This window comes from Otolemur garnettii, unplaced genomic scaffold, assembly GCF_000181295.1.
Source record: "Otolemur garnettii isolate 467f Iridium unplaced genomic scaffold, OtoGar3 scaffold00015, whole genome shotgun sequence".
NCBI lineage: Eukaryota > Metazoa > Chordata > Mammalia > Primates > Galagidae > Otolemur > Otolemur garnettii.
The window spans coordinates 11,485,832-11,494,908 of record NW_003852410.1 but is presented as its reverse complement, the minus strand read 5'-3'; the positions used below and the strand labels follow the sequence as shown (position 1 = coordinate 11,494,908).

Sequence of the window (9,077 nt, the reverse complement as noted above, 5' to 3'; positions counted from 1 at the left end):
CTGTGCCTCTAATAAAAAGAAAGCAAGAAGAATATTTTTTAATAGGTCCATGACACCACACCCCTCCAATATTCAGCAATCGGGGAAACCAGCCTGGCGACCCGTGGACGGAATATGAACTGAGTGGAACCATCCGGAGAGAGGAGGGGTTTCTTTTAAATTTCGCTTTAGCAGATAAACGGAGCAGAGACCCTACCTCTTTTGACCAGAGATGTTAAAAATGACCAGCAAAGTTTTGGGTTGGCTCCTTGCTTTCCGCAATGAAACAGTCTTAAGCCTGTAACTCTCCCTGTCCCATGGGAGTGCGCAAAGGGAGGGAAGCTACGCGGCGTGGGTGAGGGGTGGCGGAGCAGAACCGCGGGGAGAGGAGCAGAGGCGCGAGCCAGCGGCTGGCAGGAGGGCGTGGATCCGGGCGCAAGCCAGAACAGGTCCAGCCTTCTGGCGGCCAGTGCCAGCGGCGGAAGGGGACAGGCGGGATCTCCGTGGGCAGACACGGGCGTGGATCAGCGGGGAGCGGCCGGCAAGAAACTCCCCTGGATCGGCCCAGAGCTGCTGGACCCTGCCGGTTCCTCTCCTAGGTCCCGGCCAGCTGGGAGGAGAAGTTTCCGGAGGGAAGGTACCGGACTGACTGCTGGCTGGAGGCGACTCAGGTGTGTCAGGGGCGGGGAGGGGTTGTCAATCTGAGTCTCTCTGGCTAACCGCGGGGGCTCTGCCATCCGGCGGGTTAGCCAACTCTTGGGAAGGGGAGGAAGGTTTAAGGGTTCCTCCTGGGAGGAGGGGGTCAACCCGGTAAGGAAAGGAAATGGTGCGCACCCAGAGATCCACCTTTGCCTGAAGTAGGGGTGATTCTAGCTCCCTTAACCTTAATCTGGGAAGAGATACCCCCTCCCCGCGCCCCGTCCCCAGGTGGCTGAGGCTGGCTGCCCATTGCCCCGGGCCATTCGCACCGAGTGAGTAGGGTCCCTGAATCAGCCAGCTCCCACTAACTCCCGCTGGTCGCTGGTAAGTACGCCCTCAGTCTTTCCTCTCCAGCCTCTCCTACTCCCACCCCACCCTCGGAAGAGGATTTCAGATCCTCCAGGAGACTCCAGCCCTCTCTCGATGGGGGGCGGGGGCTGAGGTCCACCTAGTTTGGGGAACCAGACCTACCCTTTTCCTGTACCCCGCCCCTGCACACCTCTTAGGTCCTGGGGCTCAGACCTCCCCCTACCTCCACCGCCCCTATCTTGCTCCTACTCTGGGGAGAGGATTCTAGATCACACGGGTTCCAGGAATGTCGCCTGCGTGGAATGGGGGATCTGTGGACCGCGGGTTGGGGGGCGGGGCGACGATAAAACTGGGAAGGAGCAGGAGCTGCCCCTCCTCAGGCCACGGTGGGGGAGAGAGGGCAGGGGGCCTGGTTGCCATGGCTCCCTGGTCGCCGAGCCGGGAGAGCTAGAGATGCCAGTCACGGATGGTCCCTTCTTCCTCTTTGTGCTTCTCTCTTTCTCTCTCTCTTTTTTTTTTGAGTGAGAATGTGCGTGGAGAGGGAGGATGGAGAAAGTGATTAATTTGAAGAGCAGGGATTGGAATCCGAGGCAGAGGAACATGGGTCCCTCCACTCCCGCTCTGGTGGCTCACTGAGAGATGCACTTTCTCAGCCAAGGGCAGGTCTGAGAATTCCTGCGAAAATCCAGGGGCTGGGGGAGCTGCAGCCGCGGGGGCCCAGGTACCCACACCCGGGGCCACACGCCGGGTGGGCGGGCGGGGTGTCAGCCTGCTAGGTGGCCGGGGATGGGTGGGAGACTAGAGGTGGAGGACAGGTGTGGGTCTGCACAGCAGGGTAGCACCGCAGGCTGGAGCCCCCGGCTCAGCCCTCAGCCTAGCGAGGGTGGTTTCAGGCTGGCGAGAGCAGCCCCCAGAGCTTGCTAGTGGCTGCCCGGCCGCGCGCGTGCGCGACGGCGCGCTCCTGCGGGAACGCGCCGGCAGCGGTGGTGGGGGCTTGCGTGTGCGCGCGGAGGTGGGCAACTGGTGAGTCCAGGGGCTCGCTAGGGACGCAATCTCCCTGGGCGCCCACGTGGGTTGAATTCCATTTCCCTCACCTCTGTGATGTGTGACTTTGGATGAGTCATTTAACTACTATGTGCCTCAGTTTCCTTTTATAATTAATAAACATAGTATCAATACCTTCCATATTGAGGTCGTTGCAAGACTGGAATGAGATAACAAAAGCCACTTCACCCCGTGTCTGATGGATAACGAACACTCAAAGTCAGTTCTTGTTGCTGATGGCATTACTGTTAATATCAATTAATCCTCGATTTAATTAGATACGGTGCATTCTCAATTCCCTGCAAAGTCTGTGCTTCCTAATTTTGGAGAGGAATCTCAATTAAATACTAATTTTTCCAGTGCCCAGTCCAACTCTTACACAGCTTTGGCTTGCAGCATGTTGGAAGAGAGAAACTGACCAACTGCTGCGGGTCACGTTGACTTTTCTTTGTTGATGGAGAGGGAGATTTAAAGAAGTTGTTTGGGGAAACTTCTGGTGACAAGACAATGAAAAGTTTATTCCACGCTTTTTGTGTGTAAGCCTTCTTTTCTCTTTTGCCTGTGGGTGTTCCACTTAGGGTGTCTCCATTTCTCTCTTTCTCACAGGTGCTACCCTGTGGCTTCCATATATGAACTTGGTTCTAAGAGCTTCCGGGCTTTCCATCTTATGGCCTTAAGTGTTGCCATGGATTTACCTCTAGTAATAGCAGAGCATAGGGTATAATCCATCCCTTACAAGCTCCTGACTGTTGTCAGGGAATAAATGAAGAGAGGAATAGTTCTTTTTTTTTTTTTTTTTTTTGAGACAGAGCCTCAAGCTATCCCCCTGCGAAGAGTGCTGTGGCATCGCAGCTCACAGCAACCTCCAACTCCTGGGCTCAAGCGAGTCTCCTGCCTCAGCCTCCCAAGTAGCTGGGACCACAGGCGCCCGCCACAACGCCCGGCTATTTTTTTTTGGTTGCAGCCATCATTGTTGTTTGGCAGGCCGGGCTGGATTTGAACCCGCCACCTTAGGTGTATGTGGCTGGCGCCTTAGCCGCTTGAGCCACAGGCGCTGAGCCGAGAGGAATAGTTCTTACTGGACGGGTGTGAATACCGGCTATAACTGCTCATCAAAATCTTTTCAGGGTGTGTTTGGACCACTTCACGGCAGAAGCAGAGGACTATAAAGTTTGATGTATCTTTTTCCAGATAATTATCTGTTGCATCTAGACTAATGAGTTCCCTTTCTTTAAGAAAAGGCTACAGATGTTCATTGATACCTCATGATTCCATGGGTGCTCCAATTCATCTGATGATGAGCCTGCGGTAGGCCCATGGACCTAACTGCACATGCAACCAGAATTGATATGGGATATAATATATTTATCACCTTTAAGTTAATACATCCTATTAAATGAACTGGTTTTATACACATTGAAAAAATTGCTTATTAGGCTACAGACATGTCTTGGAGGAATTGAAGGCAATAAAGTCAGACTGGTGTCACCATCACAAAGATCTTTAATGAGTCTTACACAATAAACCTTGCCTAGAAAATTATTTGCTGGATAGGAACCGGATTTCATAGTTGCTTCTGAAATCTTTGAAGATAGGAGTTTGACCCAAACTTGCTTTGTTGAAATAATTTAGCCTGATTCACTTTTATGGAAAATTAAATAAGGGAGATGATCAAGACTGACTTAAGATTTTGTAGTTTTTAACAGATAGAGGAAAATTAAATAATGGGGAACTAATGTTGTCGGATTTGAAGAGCTGATTGGCAGGAAGGACTGAGTGTATCAATTCAGGTAAGAGAGTATTGCTTCAAGTTTGGCTTTGGCAAGACAACCTTATCTTCAAAGTGACTATGTCATCTTTAAAAGGTACCTTGAGGAATTAGTGTGACAGCTTGTCTGAAATTCATGTGATCATTTACATATTGTTTCCCAGGAGCTTTGGCATTAAATGTTTCATTTATTAGAAATTATTTTTCCCCATGTTTATGACAGGCGATCGCGCAATAGGGGCTAATGTATTTTAAAAACAAAATTTTAGCTTTTCACTATTTTGTATTTTCCCTAAAAATCTAAGCAGTAATGCATTTGTAGCTTAAGTTAGACCGAAGACAAATGGCAGTGGTAGAAAAACATGACAGATTGGGAGGTGCAGAGTCCAGAATTTGGGGACTTAATTGACCTGCAAAGGTATCATCAAGAGGATGAAGTTGTCTCTGTACTAAAGCTGTTTTCAATGAGGTACTTTTTTATCTCATTCAATCAGGGTTCGTGGTTATTTTTTCAAACCAAGACTGAGAATACTATATTTTCAATTATGAACATTTTGATTACAGCTTCATTTTAACTAATTCAGTCTGAAGAGAATGCAATTATTATGGTGATTTACATACAATATGCTAAGTGAACACAGCTAATGAGTGAAAGCATAATATCCTTTCTATTCATTCCTGGGAAAATATTGTGCTAAGCATTCTTTCAAAGAAAAGACGACATTATTTGCCAGCATTTTACATCTACCTACAAGAAGAATTGGCACTGAGCCATCTTCTCTGCTGTTCAAGTGAAATCTCTCACATTTTGGTGACCTTCTGCCTCTGTCCCTACCCCTTGGGGGAAACTGGAGATGATTCTCAATTTAATTAGATATGGTTCTTTCTCCTTTCCATACGTCTTTATTAGAGGAAAGATTCTGTATTTTCTGATTTTGGAGGCTGGTTAACACCTTAAACATTACTAATGACTGCAGTTTATTTTATGTGTCGCAATAGTGTAGTTAGTTAATTATAGCTTTCTCATTAGCACCATGTAGAGACTAATGAATTAACACATCCCTTTGATCAAAAGAACACTGAAGTTTATCTTCTGAGAATAAAAGTGTTATTGTGTTACGCAAAGTCACTATAATTTTCCCAAGAAACAAATTGGTTGGAATTCTCTTATCACTGGGTTAGGAAGCTTGATGAATGAGTTGGATTGATCACAAACAAGGAGAGTAAGGCTGTGGTTGCTTGGCAACCTAAAATTATTCTGCAATTCCTGGTATATTTACCCAGTAAACTAGAAAATTCTGTTTTGTTAACGAATGTTTTTAGTCAGGCACAAATAGACCATAACTAATTGAGATTTTATGTGTTGCGGGTAAAGAATGATCCCGCTTACCTTCCCATTGTGTTTAGATTATAAAAATACAAAGAGGCATATTCTTGTTCTCCACGTTAAGAATTTTCCCTAAAAAGTGTTTACTTCATTTTCATGTAATTTGTTCACACCAAAAGACCACAACGTGTCTATCTCTTTGGATGTAAATTATTAGGCGTATATGTGTAGATGTGCGTATGTGTTTATACACATCATTGTAATAAGCATCAGAATCATCAGACTCTAAGCATCATTCGAGTTTAAGGTGAGATAAATTCCTCAAAACCTATAGTTTGCTAGTTGAACTGACAGCTCAGTATATTTAGAGCAGGTATAAATATCCAGTTCAAACGATGCTGGGAGATGATGATAAGAATAATACATGTATCAACTTTGGCAAATATATAAACGTACCCAGTGCTTTGACCAGGGTTTCTACTGGTTGTCTTATCACATTCTCCTTCCTGACGTCTCAGCGTATGGTATTTCTCCTGCAGTGGCAGAAGTGGGAGCTCAGTGAAGCCATCGGCTGCCTGTCTTCTGATCCACCTCCCCAGCTCCAGAAACTACATGAGACTTTTTCCTAAAGACTGTGAGTTTTAGTTTGCATCACAATTCCCTTCTCAGATGGTTAACTCCCGGAAGGTACACATTCCGTGTCGTGCATCTCATAAACCTTTACTGTGTCTGGCGTAGTGGGAAGCAAAGTGGTGTAGTGTTTAAATGCGCTGTTTATGCAGTCAGGCTGCCGGGGTTCAAAGTCTAAGTCTTCCAATTGGTAGTTGTGGCCTTGGTTAAGGCCTTTTAACCTCTTTGAGACTGATTTCTTCTATGCAAATAGCCATCTATCCCGCTCCTGTGTTCTGTTATCATCATTACATGAGACAGTCTTTGTAGACAGCTTAGTAGCTCTTAATATGCTCAATGAATTCTGCCCAGGAGGAAGGAGTGACTCACACCTGTAATCCTAGTACTCTGGGAAGCCAAGGTGGGAGGATCACTTGAAGTCAAGAGTTGGAGCCAGTCTGAGCAAGAGTAAGAGTCCATCACTACAAAATATAAAAATATTAGTGAGGTGTGGTGTTGTACACCTCTAGTTGTAGCTATTTGGGGAGACTGAGATGGGAGGATCACCTGAGCCCCGGAGTTTGAGGTTGCAGTGAGCTCTGATGGCACCAGGCTGCACTCTAGTCTAGGCAACATAGAGTGAGATGCTGCCTCAAAAGATAAACAAATAAATTCTGGCTTTGTATTATAATAATTATTATCCATTCATACCAGGCTCAGTATGTGAATTAACAAAAATAGAAGTGGGCAGCGCCTGTGGCTCAAAGGATTAAGGTGCTGGCCCCATATGCCAGAGGTGGTGGGTTCAAATCCAGCCCCGGCCAAAAATAAGCAAAACAAAACACCACACAAACAAAAATAGAGAGGGGTCTGTGTGTGTATGTGTGTGAATCCCTGTGTAAGTCATTAAGTGTTAGCTGTGGTCAACGGTGCTATCAAGTGCAAAAGTATTGAATCCCACATTAATTATATGCATCTATACTAGGAATGACTGTTTCACGTATTTGAAAGATTCTATGTGTAGTGGTTCTCAGGCTTGGCTGAAATTAGAATCACCTGGAGAGCTTTCTAAAACTACCAACTAGATCAATTCAACCAGAATCTCTGGGGGTGGTGACCAGGTGTTTAAATTTTTGAAGGCTTTGAATGAAATTCTATTGTACTTTAATGTACTGTCAAGACTGAGAACCACCGCCTTTGATTTGGATAGTTCTTCTGTAAGATTGAATTGGCCTGAGGCCTTGATTCACAGTTACTTTGGTGTCATGAAATGTGGTTGGAAAAGAAAAAAGCTTGGGCAAACCTCTGAGGTTTTTCTTTCTAATCCCTTTGGTTTAAATAGCACTTTATTCTCTGAAGATCTCAAATGCACTTTTCATTTACTGCCTATAATTTTGTTTTTCAACCAAACGTCTATGTGAAGATGGTCGGAAAGAAGTCATTATCCTGATTTTGCAGATGAGTGGAGTGAGCCACACCAAAGTTGAATGATGTAACTAGATTCATGCATTTAGAATAGGCCTCGATAACAAGATTCTTGTGACTTTGGAGTTCTGAATGTTTCTCTGTTTTCCCAGAAGATTTCAAATGAGGGAAGGAGAGTAATTGTTTTTGGACTAAAGTACTGTATAAGAAAAAGCTGGTATAGATGAGGATTTTAGCCTTTTTTGTTGTAACTGTACAATGTAAAGTAAAACAATTTTTTTTCTAAAGAAGAGGTACATGTGTCATAGTCTATTTAGAAACCAAACCGATGTCTTCTGGACTGAGGCCAGCCTCTGTGTGTGTGTGAGTTTGTGTGTGTGTATTGTTCAGTCCAAAGAGTGTTTAAAAATTTTTCAGCCAACATTTAAAAACTAAAGATGTCATGTAAAGATTCTGCCTTATCCTGAAAGACTTGGCCTTCTCGCAGCACTGGACATGAATGCCCTGGTGCCATCAACTGGAACTGAGTGACATGCCCTCTTGTAGATTTGAAGGACCCTTAGTTTTATGTATCATCCGGGTAAAACATGGGCTCATTTCACATTCACTTGGTCCTTATATGTACATCATACTCCAAAAGTACAATTGATGGGAGTTTAAAGAGGGGACCACATCTTTTGGACATCTCTAAGGGAAACCTACAAGGGCTGCTGAAGTACTGAAGGGCCAGTGGCATGGGACAGTCCAGAAGGAGGTGAGAGCAGCAGATCTTGGGGGCTTCCAGGTGGGACCTGTACCTTTTGGTAGAGGAACACAGCCACTGTCCAATCACATGACAGTGCTCTCCCCGCCCTGAGATCTCCTGCCACCTCTTTAGAGTGGCAGGCAGAGAGCTAGGGAGACTGGAGAGGTCCATAGAGATCAGTTCTCCCAGACAGAGCAGGAGGGACAAAGGCAGAGGAGGGGTCAGAGCCTCGGGGTGCACAAGGAGTACCCAGCACAAAGTGAAGCCTTCAAGTATTTGAACTGTGAGTAATGGGGGAGGGAAAAGCTTGCATTGCCCCAAACAGTGCAGACTAGAGAATCAGTAGTTTGTCTTCAAGGCCATCTTCACCCTTTTCCTTTGTCATTCCTCTGTCCTCCCCTTGTCCCTCCCTTCCTCATTGCCCCTGCTGGGTGTGTGCTCCTACCCAGAGGTGGTTTTCAGCCAGGACTTAACAAACTCCAAAGCAAATCTGCCCATTCCCTGGCATTATCTCTGCTTTCGGAGAGCTGACACAGCAGAGAGAATAATGTAAAAAACATATTCTAGCTTCTATGGTAACGGGTTGGCAATGTTAGCAGAGGTTCCTCCTGAACAAAAGCTTTTGCTGTAAGTGGTGGTTCTAATGGGAGGGCGAGTGAGTATGATGCCTGGGAAGTGGAGACACCCTCAGAGAACAATCTGGCAGCCGAAGGTCCTGTAACCTCGGGATCTCTGGAGGGAGGGTCCCTCCTCTTCTGTATTGTTGTATCAGAGTGAGAAGGATGATGAACTAGGCAGGGATGTGTTGGTTACATCCGATGAGAGGAATTTGTGTAATGTGAGTAAAAGGAATGTGGCAACTTTTGATGATCTGTTGGCATATTGAAAATCCAGTGTGTTATTGCATTAAAGACCTCTCTAAAAAATGTAAAGTCACAGGATATCAGCTCATTATGGGATGGCTTACCTATTGATATGTAAAAAAGAAGTAAGGCATCTCCTGTGTGAAGTGTTCAGGAGAAAGGTGAAGACCGGCCCTTTCCAGGTCTATGGCCCTGGCTGCTGCATGTCTGTGCATTCAGAAGATTGCCTCTGAAGATTTCTATTTACAAAAAGTCAGAATGCCTTTTATTATTTGAATCTTTCTTCTTCTTCTTTTTTTTTTTTTTTTT

General features: G+C 45.6%; 1 protein-coding gene across 3 annotated transcripts in view; it reads left to right on the top strand.

Moving 5' to 3' along the window:
* The first annotated feature begins 406 nt into the window (after positions 1–406).
* The window catches only part of CHL1 (cell adhesion molecule L1 like), a 201,800-nt gene continuing 193,129 nt past the window's right edge, over positions 407–9,077 (top strand). For 2 of the 3 annotated variants that reach the window (XM_012802491.2, XM_012802490.2), the window contains exon 1: positions 407–650. The gene's annotated coding sequence lies outside the window, so the exon portion shown is untranslated. Of the gene's footprint in view, positions 651–5,665; positions 5,761–9,077 lie in introns of all 3 variants that reach the window. The other variant, XM_023510698.1, reaches the window with a different exon arrangement.